The following is a 20976-nucleotide window of genomic DNA, read 5'->3' on the forward strand; positions in this document are numbered from 1 at the left end:
ATTAAGTTATGCTATTCTTCTTTCTCCCTGGCCATTGGCTGTTGAGATCTGTTTCTTTCAACAAAGACAATACCAGGAAGGCATCAGAATCATTCAAGCACTTACAAGTTATTTGAAATCACAACCTCCCAGAAGGATGTGCATCTTCTCCAGACCCCTTCTCTTTAGGTCCCTCCTCAAAACGTAACTTTGTCCTTATGCTTATGACGTTTTTGTAGTCACTGCATTTTTCTCAGTTGTTATATTAATCTCTTTTTAATTACTTATAATGTACTTGAACTTAATAGTCAACACCTTCACAGTGTGTGCAAAATGAACATGTCTTGCACCAAATACCCAAACATTTCCCTTGTAAAAGGGAAATGACTCCTTGTACAGGACTGCCACTGTTGTTCATTTCCCCCTTCCAACCTACAAATAAAATATGGATGATTCTGGGAAAGGTGAGTGTGAAGAGGAGGGAGAGGGTTGTGCCTCCTGGCCAGTGGCTCAGGGAGCTTCAGGTATCTCCAGGAATTTGGAAATCATCGACAGTTTTTCCCTGGGATAGTCTACATTGGTCCTTTCCAACCATGGGGAACTTCTGCCCTCTAGAGGAATTATTTGTTGTTGTTGTTCTCATTACTGGGAGATCTCTTGGTCTAGTTAATTCCTGCAGTGGACCTATCCTCCTTAAGGATGTTATCCAGCTCATCATGCCCATGTCGCAGATGACATACCTCTAGGGCACTTGCTACAGGACAGATGCAGTGAGAACATCCTGAGGCAGAGAAAAAACAAAGGGTTGGATCTATAGTAGACGATGAAGGATGTCTGCTTGCTGTCAGTTACAATGAGACCTACAATTTATTTGATTGGTTATTTTGGTGGATCCTACTTGGAGGAGGACATGTCTGGTGGGAGTGTGGGGCCCAGTCAGATAAAATGGTATTGAGAGCCCCATGAGAGTCCCCTGCCGATGAACTAACATTAGGCTCCTCTCGCTCCCAATAGCAGAACACAATGGCTCCAGTCAAGCAAGGTCTTTCTACCCTTTCTCTTCTCCGTGCTGTGTAGTTGCATGTGGAGTAGTGAGGAAGGGCGTGCGTGGTGGTGAAGAGTAGGAACAAAGCCTGCTCCTATTGCCTTCCCTCTTAGCAAGTCTCAGTCAGACCCAGCTGTGAAGGATGGTGACATTTTCTATCAGAAGGGACTCAGTCCTGATTTAAGTTTCTGAGCTTGTTCATTTCTGGAAATGTACATAAGACATATGACAGTGGCAGGGAGAACTTTAGCCCAAGATGGGGAGAGTTTCATCTAAGGAATGGGGAAGAAAATGGATAGGAATTGGGGTTGAAGAGGGAGTTGGCGCTTCTAAAGAACTAGGAGAGCTAGGATGTGTTTGCTAATATTCTGCCTGGCTCAGCTCAACAATAAGCCACTCACAGATAGTTTTTTTTATTTTTTTAAAACTTTTTTATTGATTCTTTGTGAATTTCATATCATGCACCCCAACCCCACTCATCTCTTCATCCCTCCATATCTGCCTCTGCCCTTGCAACTTCCCCCACAAAAGAAAACAAAAATAAAAATGATTAAAACATAAAAATGAAAATTAACAACAACAAAATATTCTCCATAGAATCTTCGGTAAGTCATGGTGTGTCACTTGGTCTGCCTTTTTGCTCAGGCAGATTTACTTGCCAGTGTTCATTGCAATGAGTCATTGGTCTGGTTCGAGGCCTCTGGCTTCTGTTACACTATCCACACTAAGCTCCCACAGGACTCCTCTTGGATATCCTGTCTTAGCCCTGTGTCATGGAGATCCTGTAGCTTTGGGTCTGCTGGACTGGCCTTTCACATGGTCCAGCAGATCATAGATGGGTAAAGATTTTTCGTGGGCCAACTCAAAGCCTTGGATCTGTGTCTGGGTGCTAGCTGAGTTGGTCAGCCTGCCAGCTCTCCTACACCCGTGCCACCAGGGCCAGCTTTCCTGCTTTGCCCAGGTCTTCTGCCTGTGGTAGCTTGTTAGGGGCGGGGCCAGCTCTCCTATGGGCCAGCTCTTCCACACCACCAAGGCCAGGTCTCCAACTCTGCCATGGTGAGGGAACAGGACCCGCTCTCCTTACTGGTGTAGTTGGCAAGGGGTGGGGCCAGCTCTCCTGCTCTCATGCTCTTGGGGCGGGCTCTCCCAAGCCCATACCATCAGGCCCAACTCTACCGTGTTGCCCAGGCGAGGTGCAGAGCATGCTCTCCTGAGTGCTCCAGTCATCGAGGAATAGGACTTTGCCTGGGCAACACACTAAAACTGGCACTGGTGGTGTGGGTATGGGTGAGCTGGCCACCCACTTAAGCCTGCAAGGGGGACCGCCATCATACACAAACTGAGAGGTAAGAGTACACAGGAGCCATTTAACCCTGCAAGGAGGATCCCGTGTCCTCATCATACACACACAAAGAGGTCAGTCTTCGTCACGAGTTACGACTCTTTTCTTTTGAATTTTTAGTTTCATTATATTAATATTAAGCATCCAAATGAGATTTTGGAAGCAGGGATTATCTTTTCTTCTCATTTCACTGACTGTGCACATGCATGATTCCACTACAATACTTCCAAACTCTTCTATTCTCAGTGAGTTTCCCCTCCAGCTAATGCTTAAAATCCACCGCACTTTATAGAAAAAGTGCAATTTTAACAACTTCCCATTTTTTCTCTTTTCTTGCTAACAACTGTCCCTTCTCTTGACTATGGAAACCACATGTGGCAGAACCTACCCTTCCCCTCACTTCCTTTGATCTCTCATACTTGTGGCTTTGAAGCTGTGCCAGTGAGAGAGCCAAAGGCTAGCTCATTGGCTAGGATTGTGTGTGAGAACTGGCTGTGACTTTAACAGGTAGGGCATCCCACAGTCAAAACCCCCAGTGACATTAAGGAATGAATATAACATTAAGGAATCTTCCACCACGATTCCACAGAAGTGGATGTATTCACAAACATTTGCTTTATGTAAGACCCTAAGAAACTGGTGACACATGACAGATCTCATGGAGGAAGCTGAGGCTCTAATACCTTGCAGCAATGCAACTACTTCGTGACTGCACATTCTTTCACAAACACCACCAACCTCTGTATGCTGTTCTTTCAAAATATGTTTTTCAAAGTAGAATACATTTGCAGAAAAGGACACCTATACAACTGGTTTCCACACGGCATGCACCCTTCAGGAGTATAACCAACAATTCTGGGTTTGCCTCTCCTGCTCCATGCCACACACCCACCCCTATCCAACGTGAGCTGTTATCAACCAACAACACAGAGACAGGGTCTGTCCTGTTTTTGTGCTTTGCACACATGGAGTTGTGGTTGTGCTCTCTTTCTAGTTGACTGTACAAACAGCTTCCACATTGCTGCATGCAGTTCTGGGTCTTCTTTCTCATTGCTGTACTGTTCCTCAAAATTGTGACTAAGTTAAGTTGTGTATAAATCCTGCAATTTATTTCTAGTCTATTATCAATGGGTACCTGGGGCTTTCCAGTATTTATGTAACTGGCATTATTATAAATATTTTGGTACTTTTGGGGAAATAATGTATGCAGTGTCGATGTCTATTTGTAGATTTAACATATAAAGCACATGAATAATACTTGTGACACATGAGAACCAGCTTACAGACAGCACAAAGATTTAGTTTTGGTAAGTGGACAGTTTTCCAGTGTTTTGTGTTTTTGTTTTTTTTTAACCAGCACTTACCTATCTTTTGTTATTGTTATTAGATTATTATTTTATAGACATTGCTTTTTTCCAACCATGACATCTACCATCACTGTTTATTCCTGGAGTAATTTTTAAGAAGTAGGCTCTTCAACAATTAATAAATGGCACCTCCTGAAACTAAGAAGCTTCTGTAAAGCAAAGAACACAGTCAACAAAACACAAAAGCTTCCTACAGAATGGGAAAAGATCTTCATCAACCCCACATCTGACAGAGGGCTGATCTCCAAAATATACAAGAACTCAATAAACCAGACATCAAACTACCAAATAATTTAATTAAAAATGGGGTACAGATCTAAACAGAGAATTCTCATCAGAACAATCTTAAATGGCTGAAAGACACTTAAGGAAATGCTCAACATCCTTAGTCATCAGGGAAATGCAAGTCAAAATCACTCTGAGATTCCATCTTACACTGATCAGAATGGCTAAGATAAAAAACACCAATGACAGCTTATGCTAGAGAGGATGTGGAGAAATTCATTGCTGGTGGGAATGCAAACTTGTACAGCCACTGTGGAAATCAGTATAGTGATTACTCAGAAAATTGGGTATCAACCTACTTCAAGACCTTGCAATACCGCTTTTGGGCATATACCCAAAGTAGGCACATTCACACCACAAGCACATTTGCTCAACTATATTCATAGCAACCTTATTCATAATATTCAGATCTTGGAAACAACCTAAATGAGCCTCAACTGAAGAATGGACAATGAAAATGTGGTATATTTACATAACAGCGGCAAGAAACAATGACATCATAAAATTTGCAGGCAAATGGACAGAACTAGAAAAAAAAATCATTCTAAGTGAGATAACCCCAAAACCAGAAAGACAAATATAGTATGTACTCACTAGTAAGTGGATAACAGACATAAAGCAAAAGATATCCAGCCTACAATCCACAACCCCAGAGAAGCTAGAACCCTCTTCCAGAAACAGATGGAAGCAGATGCAGAAATTCACAACCATTGAGCCAATCCCCTGGAGTACAATTGAAGTGAGGAAGGAGTGACAATATGAACAAAGGAGTCAAGACCATGATTCGGAAACCCACAGAGCTAGTGAGACATCACTGACTCAGGTCTGACAAATGGGGAACCAAATGCATAAGACCAAACTAGACTCCCTTAATATAGGTGACAATGGTGCTGCTGGGACAATATATGAGGCCACTGGCAGTGTGTCCAAGAGCTAACTCTAATATACAAACTGACTTTGTGGAACCCATTCTGTATGGAGAGATAGCTTGCTCAGCCTAGACACAGGGGTGTCTGTGTGTGTGTGTGTGTGTGTGTGTGTGTGTGTGTGTGTGTAGGTGGGTGGAGAAGTGCCTTGGTTCTGTCTCAATGCGATGATGGGACAGACTTAGTAGACTTCCTAGGGAAGGCCTTACTGTCTCTGAGGAACAGATGGGAGGGGGGAATGGAGGAAGTCGGGGGAGTGGGAAGAGAGGAGGGAGGCGGAACTGGGATTGGAATGTAAAAATAAATTTAAAAAAGCAAAAAAAAAAAAGGTAAGCTCTTTGCTGAGAGTGATGTATACTATAATCCAGACAACCTGCTTGAGATGAAAAGGACTGAAATGAAACAAAAAACCTACAAAGAACACCTGGAAAGCAAGTTTTTCCATCATCATTAAAACTCCAGGGCTCCCACTCCACACTCCATACTTTCAATCACTAGGACTTGATAATAAAACCATTTCTTGGTGAATAAACCTTCAAAGACAGATTTTTCTTCTGTGTTTATGTTTACACTCAATAGAAGATTGTTGAGTTCATATAAAAATAAACGTAAAATAATTACGTTTAAATGAACAGACTTTTCAAATATTTCAATGTAACACAGTTTTCAAAAGTTTTATGCTGCCCTATAGTATTCAGTCTTCTATATGTTAATTACAACTTATATCAGATTGAAGTTTTCCCTCTTTTAGTTTTAGCTCTTAGATCAGAAATCCTTCTATAACATTCTTATTATTGGGGTCACCCCACTGCTGTAGAGAATGTGGAGGTGGGTGTTTCACCACTCTGTGGTGTTTGTTTGTCATCACCCTCTGCCCTGACAGTGGTTGCCTGAGCTTCAGAGAGCATTTCACATGAGGAGATCAAAGCGTTTTACTAACACCAAGAGACTGCTCTTCTCTCAGGACCTGGACTTGTCCACTAACAATGAAAAGGTTACTCTGCTTGCTCTGCAACTTCCACTACTTCCAGGAGTCTTACAGATCCATCAGACACTCACCCTGTGGCTTCAGTAGGCCTGTTGTGCTTCCCACATCTTCTGGAACAAACTGTAACATTCTTCCTTGTCAATAGGAATATCCTTGGTATAAGATGAAGAAGCCTAGTTACTATACACTCTCCTTCTCACTTTAGAAAGAAGTTAGGAACGTCTGTGGTATGCCAGTTCTAGAACCCTACATTAATGATTAAATGACTTTTCTCCAGTAAGCCACAGACGGTAGCCAAGGAAAGGAGAAGTCAAGGAAATTCAGTTAGCTTTTGGCAGGTACCACACACTTGTTTTGTCTGCCTATTTATGACCACAGATCTGTTTCTTCACCTGCTGGCACTAGTCTTTCCCTCTTCCGTCAGGCTTTTTCCCATATGTGAGTCATTGCATACAATTGTTGAGGATTCTCCCTGTAAAACAATATTCTGTAGATAAGAAAGAGGCAGAAGGCAAGCTTGTGTCTAACTCACATGTGCTGAGCTGTATCTTTTTGAGAAAGATTCACCTCTTTTGAATTCACAGAAAGGCACTGTGTAGTCTGGCAACAACCTGTTTATTCTTCAGTAAAACTGGCTAAAGTACAGCACTATTTGTAATAGCCCTCAACTGAAGATAGAGAAAATGTGGTACATTTACACAATGGAGTACTACTCAGCAGAAAAAAACAAACAAAACAAAACAAAACAAAACAAAACAAAACAATGGAATCTTGAAATGTGCAGGAAAATGGATGGAACTAGAAGAAAACATTCTGAGAGAGGTAACCCAATCACAAAAAGACAAACATAGTATTACTCACTTATATGTAGATTTTAGACATAGTAAAGGATTACCAGCCTACAATCCATACTGCCAGAGAAGCTAGTAAACAAGGAGAACCCTAAGAGAGACATACACAGGTCCCCTGGAGAAGGGGAAACAGACAAGATTTCCTAAGCAAATTGGAGCATGGGAGGAGGGGGGAGGGAGCTAGGAGAATGAGAAGGGGAGAAGAAGAGGGGTGAGGACACAGGAGGGAGCAGAAAGGTTGAATCAGGGGAAGAATAGAAGAAAACAAGAAAGAAGATACCATAATAAAGGGAGACATTTTAGGTTTACAGAGAAATCAGGTACTAGGGAAATGTCTGGAGATCTACAAAGATGACACCAGCTAACAATCTAAGCAACAAAGGAGAGGCTACCTTAAATGCGCTCCCCTGATAATGAGATTGATGACTGACTTATATGCCACCTGATAGCCCTCATCCAGAAGCTGGTGGAAGTAGAAGCAGACACCCACAACTACTCACTGAACTGAACTGGAATCCAGTTGCAGAAAGGATGAGTGATGAGCAAAGGGGTCCAGACCAGGCTGGTGAAACTCACAGAAACAGCTGACTTGAACATTGGGGAGCTCTTAGTCCCCAGACTGATAGCTGGGATACCAGCATGGGACTGATCAAGACCCCAGGAACATGGGTTTCAGTGAGGAAACCTCGGAAATCTATGGGACCTGCAGTAGTAGTTCAGTACTCATCCCTAGCATAGGTGTAGACATCCCATTCTACATAGAGGGACACTCCCTGAGCCAAGACACACAGAGGTGGGCCTAGGCCCCATCTCAAAGGGTATGATAGACTCTGATGACACCCTATGGAAGGCCTCACCCTCCAGGGGGAGCAGAAAGGATATGTGATAGGTAGGGTTTTAGTTTGGGAGTGTGTTTGGGGAGGAGGAGGGGGAGGGGGAACTGGGATTGTCATGTAAAACAATCTTGTTTCTAATTCAAATAAAAAACATCTGCAAAAAAACTGGCTAAAGTAATAAAAGCATAATAAGATGATCAATGTCACCATTTACAATAGGAGGCATCAATGCTATCAGTTCAGTCATTTACTTTTTATAAAATAACAATCCTATGTAAAATGAGTCCAAGTAGAAGTAAGTATGTCTGGAGAGTAGTAGGTGGTGGGGACTAGTCCTTGCTTAGGGAGGCATACATCCCTTGAAGACAAAGGACTATGAAGAGCACAGGGTAGCTCTCTAACCTCACTGGGCACTAATAGCAGTAGAGACTTTTGCAATGAGCAACCTATTTGTTGTGAGACCTATTTAAAGGGCCTGGTTTTGATTCCTGCATCTAACTTAGTCAATCTCCATTGCTTTCTCTAACTCCATCACTCCTTAGGAAGGTCTTTTGCTTAAGAACCAAGAGTGTATTCCTAGAGTAGTGATCCTGTGCAAGGCACATGAATCAGCAGGCCTTTTTCTTTGCCACCAGCCTGTTGGTGATTGCCAAATTTGACCAGCCACTTGAGGTCAGGACATGGGAAGTTAGGATGAGCTATTTTCCCCTGCCCTTACTTCATCTTCTTTGCTGACTGCTAGGAAATCTAGAACTCAATGGGCAGGGTAACTGGGTCAGTGCTTTTCCATGTAGTGAACAGTTTTTCCCATCCTTGGGGAGGCATCATTGCAAAATCGCTGGCATGAAAGTCAGCACACTATTGTGAGTGTGCTATTCCTCTTCAAAACCCATCTTCATGGGCACCAATAGTTAGCAGGGTATGGGATTCACACTTCTATATCTAATAGTTTTAAGTACACTACATTCAATGATTCACACTTCTATATCTAAGAGTTTAAGCACACTACATTCAATGATAGTTTTGTCACTCAGTGAAGTTAAAGATCCAAGAGAGCATCTAATAGGAAGTTGTTTGACCACATATCAATGAAACCACCAAGTCAGACTGCCAAGGAAATTTTCATCAGCCTACTAATTCATTTTTCTATTAGATCACAGGATAAACGTTTATTATCCTATGAGTCAAAGTTGTGGTGAGACAGCAATAAGACATGGAGGTCAGAGTCCTGTCATGGAGGAGGATAGAACTCTGTTTAATTTGAGTCTTAGAGGACTCTGCTCAGTGTGGAGGGCCTTTTGAGAGTTGGACTGAGTCTGAGATGCCCATCAGGCACCAGGGATGGGAGGGAAGCAAGAGAAGGAAGAGCACATAGTCACGAGTTGACCATGGCAATTCTTATGGAAAGAAAGTATTTAATTGGGGCTTGCTTACAGCTTTAGAGATTTGGTTCATTACCCAAATGGGTGGGGAGCATGGTGGCATGCAGGCAGACATAGTAGCTAATAATTCTACATTTGGGTCTGAAGGCAACAGTGAGAGCCACTGGGCTTTGAATGGGCTCTTAGAAACCTCAGGGCCCACCCCTGGTGATACACTTCCTCTAACAAGGCCATACTCCCAATCCTTTCAAATAGTGCCATTCCATAGTGACCAGGCATTCAAATCTATGAGATTATGGGGCCCTCTCTTATTCAAACTACCACAGTAATTTTCATTTAACACGTTGAGGATAAACATGTAACTTATACAGAAGTTTCCCACCAAATGCAGTTCAATGATAGAGTATTTGACTAACATAAACAAGACCTAGCACTCCAAAGCTACACAAGAATACACCACACACAAAACAGACTGTACTGGAATAAGAGTCCAGGGCCTTGAGCTGGTCCAAATAGTTATTAAAGATGGTTCTGTGTGATTCATAAAGCTTTGGGAATGACTGGAAAATGGGACACATCTGACATCATTAGGAATCAACTGTGAATTTGTGTAAAAGTTCATTGTTGAAGATAAAATTACATGCTTCTATGGTTCCAGCATATACAGAGGTTTTGATAACTTTACCATTGGACTAGAAGAAGCTATATCTTCAACCTCTAAAAATACCTATAACCAACAGTGGACTTGGGGTTAGTTCTAGGGTTAGGAAACTCCAAATAAAATGCTATTCCACCAAAATAGCAGATGTAATTATAAAAATAGTTACAGAGTTTAAGTGAAGCCATCTTCCATAGGGTTTTAGGAATGTTTGAAGCTCTGCAGAACTATATTGTAAATTGATACTAAGGTTTTGTGTTTTCATTACGCAAATACTTTACATTTTGATTGCAATTGTTTAAAGTTTACTCATCCTCACTGCAAAAAAAAAAATGCATTGGGCTCCATTTGTAACCTGAGAACCACATGTTAGGTACCCCAAAGCGTTTATTACTCCATCCGTGTGCTTTTAGGTAATTGCAATTACCAAAAGCATAGCTGACCAGTGAGAAGACATTACAAATGGTTAATGAAGACTCAGTGAGGAATCTGAACAAATTTAGAAACAAAACAATATTGCTTTTAAATACTGTAGCTTTGTTTAAGAACTTAATTTGTGAGAAGACTATTGATGTAATAACCAGTCTTTAACTGAATAAATAAAAATTTCAAAGGAAAATAAGGCCCTAAAATTGGAGATATCTATCTATCTATCTATCTATCTATCTATCTATCTATCTATCTATCTATATCAGCATTCAGGAGGGAAAGGCAGGTACTTCCCCAGGAGTTTGAGGCCAGCTTGTTTTGCATAGGGAGTTCCTTGCTAGTCAGGGCTACACAGTGAGACCCTGCCTCCCAAAAGTTGATTTTCTGTGCATATGTGTGTGAGGTGGATGTGTGTGGTTTTTGTATGGGGATCTGTAGTGTGTGTGCTTGTGAGTGTGAGAAGATTAGAAGAGGAAGAGCGTGTCCTGTTCCACCACCTTCCACAATATTGGAGCAGACCTCTGCCTCCCCCTACACTGGAGTTACAGGTGTGTAAGCAGCTTCTTAGTGATGGTTGCTGGGACTTTGGCTTGCACAGTGCTTATACCCACTGGGCCACCTCCTCAGCTCCCCCCACCTACCATCGGTTCTCCCATCCACTCCTCCTCTGTTTCTATTAAGAAAAGGACAGGCTTCCCATGTGTAGCAAACAAATATGGTACATCAAATTACAATACAGCCAGGCACCTCCCCTTGTATTAAGACTGGGCAAGGCGACCCAGTATAAGGAATAAGCTTCTAAAAGCCAGTAAAAGTCTCAGAGACAGGCCCTGCTTCCACTGTTAGGACTCCCACAAGAGGACCAAGCTACACTACTGTCACGTATATGCAGCATGTCTAGGTCAGTCCCATGCAGGCTCCCTGGTTGTCGGTTCAGTCTCTGTGAGCCACTATGCGTCCAGGTTAGTTGATTCCGTGGGTTCCCTTGTGGTGTCCTTGATCCCTCTGGGTCCTGCAATCTTTCCTTCCCCTCTTCTGAAGGATTTATCGGCTTCTGCCTAATGTTTGACTGGGGGTCTGTTTCTGTCAGCTGCTGGCTGAAGCCTCTCTGATGACAATTGGGCTAGGCTATTTATTTATTTTTTATTTGAGAATTTCACACAGGGATGTAACGTATTCTGATTACTCCACCTATTCTCTTATCTCCGTCCCAACTCAATCAACCACACCCCATTCATCTCCTCCTTTAGCAGGTTCATGGCTTGGTTTTGTTTTGTGACCCATCCAGTTTAACCAGGGCTATCTGTGACCACTGGATTGGACTTGGGAGCTTTTAAATACTCCCCCTTGTGGACTCTTTGTTTTGGGCTGTCTCCTCAGCCCGGACACTACAGGAAAGGTTGTTTCCACATGTTCGTGTGGACGTCAGGGATGAATAAGGAAGGTCTCAGGCTAAGGCTGAGGAAGGAATCCACCGCTAGGACAGATGCCCAGGAACTCACAAAACGGGCGGGGAACTCGCCACCCCAGCCCACGTTCAGGCCGTACTCAGGCCTGTTCTGGCTGCTTCTGGTTTGCAGCCTCTTCGATGACCCGGTACTTGGAATCCAGGTATTAGTCAAGGTTTATCCCTTGAGAACCTGGGAACTTGTGAAATTGTCTCCGTGGCCTGTTTCCTCCATATAGCGTCAATCCCTATCTGCCAGCTTCTCATCTCATGTTCCACTAGATGGCGACATTCGTCACGCTATGGATGGGCTGTCTCAACCATTCTAATTCATTTAAGGTCTGTCAGCTCTGAAGTGTTTTATACTGTCTGCCCTACTTCTCTGAGGACAATTTTCAACTGAGAAACACACAGCGCAGCTCCTTCTCTTCAATGAAAATATGCCTTAAAGTTTTATCCTAGGCACCTGACGCCCCATTTTATTTTATTTTATTTTATTTTATTTTATTTTTATCATGATGAGAGTGTCTACATGAGCTCCGTCTTCAAGCATTGGAAAGTGTGCAGCAGTACAGTGTCGCCGGCTATAGAGGCAGCTACTCAGGGGACCTATGGATCAAATCCATCTTTCTGAACCGAACTTTCATGCCTGTTGATTGCTAGCTTAACATTTTCCTCCTCCATCTTACCCTGACAAGAGCCATCCAAGATTTCATGATGTGGTTATTGATATTAATTTTTTTATTCATGCATGAAAATTGCACATAGTTTTGAAGCACTGTGCAATATTTTCAAGCACATACATGGATACCTTAAATTTGAATGTTTTACATATTCTGCAAATGATGGGATCCTGCTGTATTTGTCTGTCTGGGCTGGTTTATGTCACTTATAGTTTGTCATTTGATCTGTGACATTGGCACTGTAGAATTTCCTTTAAAAAATCTTGAGAGGGTCTTAAAATATTTTATTTTTAATCTTTGAGAATTTAATACAATTATTTTGTTCATATTAATCTCCCACTTCTCCCCCATTTCCTTCCATATCCATGCCCACATTTCCTCCCTCCCTCCCTTCCTTCCGTTTCCTCTCCAAGAGTAACTATCTATTGCCAACAGCCTTTCAAATAGGGGTGGGAATTTGTGATCACCTGCCTCCCTTGCATGTTGGGATCTTGTTTGGCTTGATCTTGTACAGGTTTTGTCCATGCTGTCTCAACCACTGTGTGTTCCTATGTGTCACTACCATACTGTGTTCAGAAAATACTGTTTCCTTGTAATTATCCACAACATCTAGCCCTTACAATCTTTCTGCGCCATCTCCCACAATGATCCTTAAGCCCTGGGAGTAGAGGTGTGATACTGATGTCATATTTTGGGCTGAAGATTTAACAGAGATTTTTTTTTGTTGTTTGTTTGTTTTTGTTTTTCGAGACAGGGTTTCTCTGTGTAGCTTTTGAGCCTGTACTGGAACTCAATCTGTAGATCATGCTGGCCTGGAGATCTGCCTGTCTCTGCCTCCCAAGTACTGGGATTAAAGGTGTGTGTCTCCACAGCAGGCCCTGATTCAGCAGTTTCTTATTCCCTGAACCTTGATCATTTGTAGGCATCACCATCTGCTGAAAGCTTCACTAATGAGAGATGAGAGATGTACTTATCTGGGCATAGAGATAAGTCATTAGAAGCTGATTTTCAACTATGTTCATTTAGCAGAAAAAAAGAAGTGCTACTTCTCCTCTGGGGTCCATAATCTATCTAACCACAGATTCTTGGCCCTAACCACAGTACTAGCCATGGATTCCTTCCATAGAGGGCCTTTAAATCAGACTAGAATGTGGTTGGCTATCCCCACTAAACACATTTTTTTTTCATTGTGTGGCTGTATGGAACCTCTTTTTGCCCACCAGCTTTTAAGTTGTCCCCACTTTTTGGCTATTGTGAATAGGGCTGCAATGAACACTGGGGTTGCAAAAACCTTTCTGTTATTTCAGATCTATACCCAGGAGTGGGGTTGCTAGGTCATACTGCAGTTCTGTTTTTAACCTTTGAGATGCCTTTACACAGTTCCCATGGGATGACACCATCTTACATTCTCAACAACCATGCACACAGCTTTCAATTTCCCTACTTCTTTGCACCTGCTTGTTGTCTTTTGAACTTTGTCACTGAAAGGGTTAGAAATCAAATAAACCTCAGCAACTTTTTCAGAGTAGAGCAACTCCACCTTGACCTCTGAGTTACCCAGTTCCACCCCGTTCCAAGGAATTTAGAAAAAAAACCCAGACCACTTTTGGGAAAGGTGAAAAGGTCATGGTGTAACCCGGAAACCATAGAATGTTCCCTCCCCACGACAACCAATGAAAATATGTAAGATAACAGGTTGTACTGCCAAAAATATGAATTCCCCTAGCCCCCAAGTCAATGAATCCAAAGGTCACCTACTCTTATCCAATCCGAACAGCCAAGGCAAGTACCACCCTGCTTGTGGTTTTTTCCTTTAAAAAACCCTTTGCAATTGAGGCTCGGCACCCTTTTCCTGCAGGTGCTCTGACAGTTTGCTGGACAGTGTCCCTGCCAAGGCTTGTAACTTAACATTAAATCTTATGCAATTGCATTAGTGAGTCAGCTCCTTGGTGGTTTCTTTTGGGGTCTCACAAACTTGGTATAACTGTCACAACAACCATCCAAGCAGGTGTGCAACTCTCTCTCTCTCTCTCTCTCTCTCTCTCTCTCTCTCTCTCTCTCTCTCTCTCTCTCTCTGTCTGTCTCTGTCTCTGATTGGCATTTCCTGGTGATTACTGATGTCAGACACTTTTCATGTACCTGTTGGCATCTATGTGTCTAATTTGGAGAAATGTCTATTCAAGTCATTAACATACATTAAAATCAGGTTGTTATTATTATTGAGTTGCAGGAGATTCTTGTATATTTTGGTGATTAAATCACTGGGACCTTTTCTGATGATCTAACTCTCTGATTTGTATTACTAGCTCTCTGTTGATCACGCTCTGGTATTTATCACCAGGGGTCCCGGTTGTGGGATTTTGATCCATTTAGCCAACGACTTTTGGGGCAGTAAGCCCTAGGGCATGGCTTTGTCTGCATATGTGACCACTTAAAAGCTGAGGCAGAGGGGTCTCTGGCTCTCTTGCTCTCTATTTCTCGGGTGGTTGGAGCCAGAGCAAGGGCAGTTGGTCCCCATCTCTCCTGAGCAGAACGGGAGAACACAGCAGCTGGATCAAAGTGGAATCTCATATGTTCTGAATCAGTGAATGTTTATCCCCATTTCATAATAAATAAATAAATAAATAAATAAATAAATAAATAAATAAAATCCTAAATAAACCTAAATAAAATCCTGGGACCCTTTAACAGACTCTCATGGGCTCATGTAACAGGTCCCTCTGGAGCTTCAACTATGCTCTGCATCTCTGTGGACACCTGTATGACCCACATTGAATTCACACTCTCCCACAAGATTGCTCCTCTTCCTCACTTCCCTTTATGGAAATAGGACAATATCAGCTACCTGGAGGCCTGTTCTCTACTCATCATTTTCTTTAATAGTTTTTACTCTCAAGATGCACAAGCATATTTTCTCATAGTAGTCTTCTCCCTCTGTGTGTGTGTGTACACCTGTAGTCTCCCCTCAGTATGTGTGTATGCTGGCAGTCTTCTCCTCTGCATATGTGTATGCTGGTAGTCTCCCCTTTGCATGTGTGTATACCTGTAGTCTTCCCTCTTCTGCAGGTGTGTGCACATGTAGTCTTCCTTCTGCATGTCTGTATGACGTAGTCTTTTCCCTCTCTTCATGTGTTATACCTGTAGTCTTCCCTCCTCTGCATGCATGTACACCAAGTCATATCACGCCTGTCTCTACCTCCCTAGTGCTAGGATTAAAGGCATGTGACTGGGTGGGGTCTGGGACATAGCAGTAGTAGGTTTTATCTCTTTGATGATGGGCAATCATTCTCCTTAATTCTGCTCTTGCTATCCCTTTCAGCCAATCGACGAACTGCTTTCTTCCTTGCTTTGTTTCCAGTCCTCTTGATGCCTTGCCACAATGAAGTGATGAAATAAAAAGTCTTTTTCTGAAGTTAGGATGAGGTCTTCTGGTGGGAACTTGGAGCTGGAAGCTGGGCGCCCCGTAGCCTTGCTTTGTTTTCCTTGCTATCAAGATATTACTCAGTTCCATTTCAGAGTCCAGAAAATTTCATCTGCATCAGAAGCCCTTGAGATTTGGTTGAAATGTATATTTCAGATGTATTGTCCAAAGAAACAACATAAAGAAAATGAGGAGGTCACAGAATAAGCCAAGCTCTTGGCCAAGAAAATGAAGGAAGCCAAAGAAAAATGCCCAGATACAGATTGCTGAGAGACACTGGCTGTCCTCACTGCCAGCTTCTACTTCTAAGTCTGAGTCTAGTCAAAATTCATCTTAAGGCTGGAGAGATGGCTCAGCAGTTAAGGGTATCTGCTGCTCTTGCAGAGAAACCAAGTTCAGTTCCCAACACCCACATGGTGACTCATCACTGTAATTCAAGTTCCAGGGGGATCCAGTGCCTCTTTTGACCTTCGTGAGCATGCACACATACACATAAAGTAAATAATTTTTAAAATATTTAAGAGTAACAAATAAATGATTGAACCTTGAAAAAAATGCATATCCCAAAGTCCCGTGCAGGTCAGTCCTGAGAATAAATATTCTGAAGCAAGCACTATCTGTGATTCTGAAACAGTTTCCAAGGACCCCAGATTAAGAAATTCATGACCCACAGGGCAGCTGCACCTCCATGGACACTTTGCCTATACCCCTGTGGGTGTCTGTGCCTTCCTCTGCACACAAACTGACCAATCAGAGGGATTCTCTGAGCCCTGGGACACAGAGGCACAGGACTTCTTGGCCCTCAGCTTTCCTTTCCAGTGTGAAGATCTCGTTTTCTCCTGGAGACTGATGTCATGTAAACACAATTCTGCTCACAGAGCCTCCACCTACAGTGAGCCCTGTTCCCTTGAGCAGGGTGTGACCCCATGTTCAATGTAGGCTCTGACTGATCTAATGCCTTAATTGTGGAGCACACTCAGTACCAGAGTTTCCAGGATGGGACAATAGTGGCAGAAGTCATGCTCCCGCCTCACCCTGGAGGAGGATAAGGAGTTTTCAAGCAGGGTAAGGGTGGGGTGACAGCTATTTCTGGGAGAGGAAGGTAATAAGAGTGAAAAGGTAGTGTGTTTGGTAGCACAGAAGAGGCCTGTGTGGCCAAAGTGAAGACATTGGCAAGAGTAAGGGGTGCGGCCCGAGTGATGATTCTGGAGAACCACTCCAAGAAGCAGTTTTCCACACTGCAAGAGATGTGTTTGTGAATGGATATGCCAAGGGAATCAGCAGAACAGAGGGAAACAAGCCTCAGTTGGAAATAGAAATACTATGGGACGTTATAGTTCAGAACCAAGATCACAAAGGCTTTACCAAGCAGAGCAGGGAGAGGGCCTGACACCAGAGGGAAGCACACAGAAATCAGGCAAAAGCCCAGTGCCTGATACTCAGTGGAAGGAGAGAGCAGGCAAGTAGAAGGGAAACTCAGTGCCACCTCAGAATACAAAAGTCATCTTACTCTGTCACAACTATTACTCTCCCTTAGAAACACAAGCACCCGGGTGCATCCCTTCACCCATTGCTGGGAGATCTGAGTGCCTTGGGCATGTAAGATCCCAGCTAGGCTGCTTTGCAGGGGTCAGTGTCACATGCACTGTAGCAAAGCCTCAGTGAGTGGTATGTTTGTAACCCTTTACTATACTCACTTTGGAAAGTTAGCCGTCACAGGTCAGGGTTCTGCACTGGCTTTGCTCTTCATTGGCATTAGCTTTATTACACAGTACCCTCACAGCCATTCTCCCCTTCTCTCCTTCCTCCTGTCCTGTCCTGTCCTGTCCTGTCCTGTCCTCTCCTTTCCTTTCCTCTCCTCTCCTTTGGCTTTCCTCCCTCTATCTTTCAAATGTTGGTATTACAGGCATACAATGCTATGTCTGGTTTCACTGCTATGAATGGTGCTTCTCTTCTCTGCTGTCAGCCATCAGCCAAAGCAATGTGGACCAAACTCACAAGTTTCTGTTACTGCTGCCTTTGGAACATTTCTTACTTTAAAAGACTGGCCTTTTGGTGAATCCCACAGAAACATCTGGCCTGAACAAGCGGAAGCACATGGACCCCACACTGCTGTCTGGGAGGCCATCATGGGACTGATCATGACCCCTGAAAGTGGATGTCAATGAGGAGGCCTCGGCACTCTATGGGGCCTCTGGTAGTGGATCAGTATTTTTCCCTGGTGTTAGAAGGGACTTTAAGAGCCCATCCCACGTGAAGGGATGCTCTCTTGGCCTGGACACATGGGGGAGGGCTAGGCCTTGCCCAGGATGATATTGTGGAATTTGGGGAGCCCCCATGGAGGGCCATACCCTCCATGGGAGTGGAGAGGGAGGGGGCTGGTGAGAGGTTGGGGGGAGGAGAGGGAGAAGGAGGGAGAGAAGGGATTGACATGTGAAGCAAGCTTGTTCCTAATTTGAACTAATAAAAAAAAGACTGGCCTTTAAAACTTATCAAACAAATATAATCAGTTAGCAGGCACTTATCAAATGCTCAGGTTATGTTAACACAGGCACTCACAGATTTTGGTCTTCCTTCGAGGATGTACAGTAGACAAGCATATAATTATGTGAAGTATGTTACAAAAGGCAATAATTAGAACAGTGAATTTGAAATGGGAGCTGTGAAAGCTTTATGGAGGCAATAGGTTTGCTCAGTGTGGTAACTCAGATTACTATTTAACAATATTTACTGATAAGATACCAAATCATAGACATGTTCATGTATATTGTCTTTGTCACCGAGAAAGAGAATTTATACTTAGATATACTATACCTGGCAAGGAAGAACAATTCCTTAAAAGCCAAAGATTCCCCAAACACTATGGACCTAAACTTTCTTTTATAACACACTGTGGTCAGAAGCTTGGCATAATTGCTTGTTCATCAAGGGGTGCAATTGTGTTTTGCCAAATCCCAGATCCTCTGGAGAGCCCCTTTTGCCTTCCTGATTAAGAGGTCTCAGACAGACCATTGGGCTTTTAATTTTCCCTCTGTACTCTTCCTGGGGTCTTTGGCTTGAATTGGTGAAGATTTTCTTAAATTCTAGCCAACTTATGGGCTAGCCATTTACACCAATTACATAAGGAAGGAGGAGAAACTGTCAGACATAGGGCAAGTCTGTACTTGTAAAGGTGTATCACAATATGGGCTTCACAATGAAATGCAAGAATTTTGTTAAATGTAAATCACAGGTGACCCATTCTTGAGGCAGCACAGACTTCAAGTAACTGGATGTTTGAATCTTATATTCTCAAATTCAGCGACTTTGGGCTAATTACTTAACATCTTGAGTTTCCACTTGCTAGTCTGCAAAACTGGGATAATACTCTCTGCCTACTGATAAACATTAAGTGAGGCCAATGGATACAGTACAGTTTAGTGCCTGACTTAGTGGACTTTCAACAAATGCTTGCTTTCCCCCCAATATGCTTCAAACCTGCACACTGTATTACCTCTGTTCCTGATACAGATAACTTGCAGTAAATACCAAGGATTCAAGAGATTACTTAATGAAACAATTGCATCTATTCGGATTTCATTCCAGGGGAGAGGTTGTTTTATAGTTATAGAGCATAAAATTTTGCTCAAATTGTGGTACTCAGAGCATTGAGAAAGGACAGCTTGACAAATGATAAAATGTTGACTGCTGCTCTGTACCACGCAGCAGCCATGTACTCACAGTGCTTCCTATTAGTTTAAAGGTTATTTCTGAGATCTGGGCAATAATAACACTTCAATCAACACAGATTCATCAGCTGGTTCTCAAGGCCCTTAGGACTGAAGCCTATACTTCTGCCTGTTCCATATGTTCTATTGTGAATGGCTAAAAGACATCTATTAGTGTCTTTATAGTCACACAGATATAGAAAATACTGCATATTTTAACTCAAAATGCTCAGAGCTGCTCACCTCTAACTTTCTACTTACAAGTTTGCCAAGATCCTGTTCTCTTCTTGCACATGACTGAAAATACTTTAGTATTTTCATACAGTCATATAAAGGTCATGGAGAAGGTACAAATACTATAGGAAATTTCTATTGCACATATCTTATCAGGCCAGCTATTTGGTATTTCCCACTGTCATGGCAATGACAGAAAGACCAAGCTCTCATTGAGCCTGAATTTTCGGGCTTTGGCAGACATCGAGAGAATGCTGATTAGGGGATTGGTATCATATGATGTTCTAGGCTTTGTGTTCATAGGAGTGGTGGGAGTGTTGCATGCAGAGGTGTAAACTTCAGTAACTTTTCTCCGACTCAACAATTCTGTCTTTCATCCACCCTGTGCTCATTATTAAGAGCAGGGTTGTTAGAGATGAAAGAGATTGTCTCCATGGCAGGTACAAATGGTTCTTGAAATTCAGTTGGAAAGTTTGCTGAAGAGTTGCTGCCTTTAGGAGAGAATCTGCAAAGAGTCATGAAAATTCTGTCATCTGGATGCTTCCTGAAATGAAAGTAGAATTAAAAACTGGGGAAAAGGAGACAGTGGCATGGGAAGGAATGTTTGTAGGGAACTTTTTCAAACTTTCCTAAGCTTGAAAAAACTGATCTTGGGTGTGACAGATTCTCCCTGTTACATAAATCTTTGACATATAGTAAGCACTCAGCCCATGTTTGTGAATCAAAAGTTAAGTTCTAATCTGGGGAGTGTATAAGATTGAATATGAGGACAGTATTTAAGAATGCCATTTACTTTGTCATCTTCATACAGTCACTGGGTAATCCAGCCATTGTCCATCCCTTCAATTTTAGTGTGACCAGATACAGCATTTCTTCCACTCCCCCAGTCAGGAATGACATAATGTCACAGCTGGAAGGAATCAAAATTCCCTTTATCTAAACCCTTAATGCTGTCGATAAAGAGACAGAAGGCTAGTAAGCCCTTTGAAAACATGTTAATCCAGACTCCCTGCTGGCTATTGTGGTGATCAGGCTTCCCAACTTTGTCTTTGCTGATCTAGACATGGGGCTTTGGATATTAGTTTGCATAACTCTATCCATTATGACATGGTTGCAATATCTTTCCTCTCTCATAGTAAACCTTCCTAACTCTTGTATTGTCATGCTCCAAATAAAACATACGAAGATGTAATTGTAGAAATCTGTTAAGGAAGGAGGGAGACACATATTTGGACTAGGGGATGTATGTTCTCTTTTCTCTTATGTCTTTGCCAGATTTTTAGTATTAAACTTTTATGGCCTGTGGATTTAGGTGGCTGTGCTCTACACTTCGATGAAGGAGGTTAGCCTGAACTTGTCAATGATGTTTTTAACCTCCAGAGAAAAGATTTGCAAG

This window comes from Cricetulus griseus, chromosome 5 (assembly GCF_003668045.3).
Source record: "Cricetulus griseus strain 17A/GY chromosome 5, alternate assembly CriGri-PICRH-1.0, whole genome shotgun sequence".
NCBI classification, from domain to species: domain Eukaryota; kingdom Metazoa; phylum Chordata; class Mammalia; order Rodentia; family Cricetidae; genus Cricetulus; species Cricetulus griseus.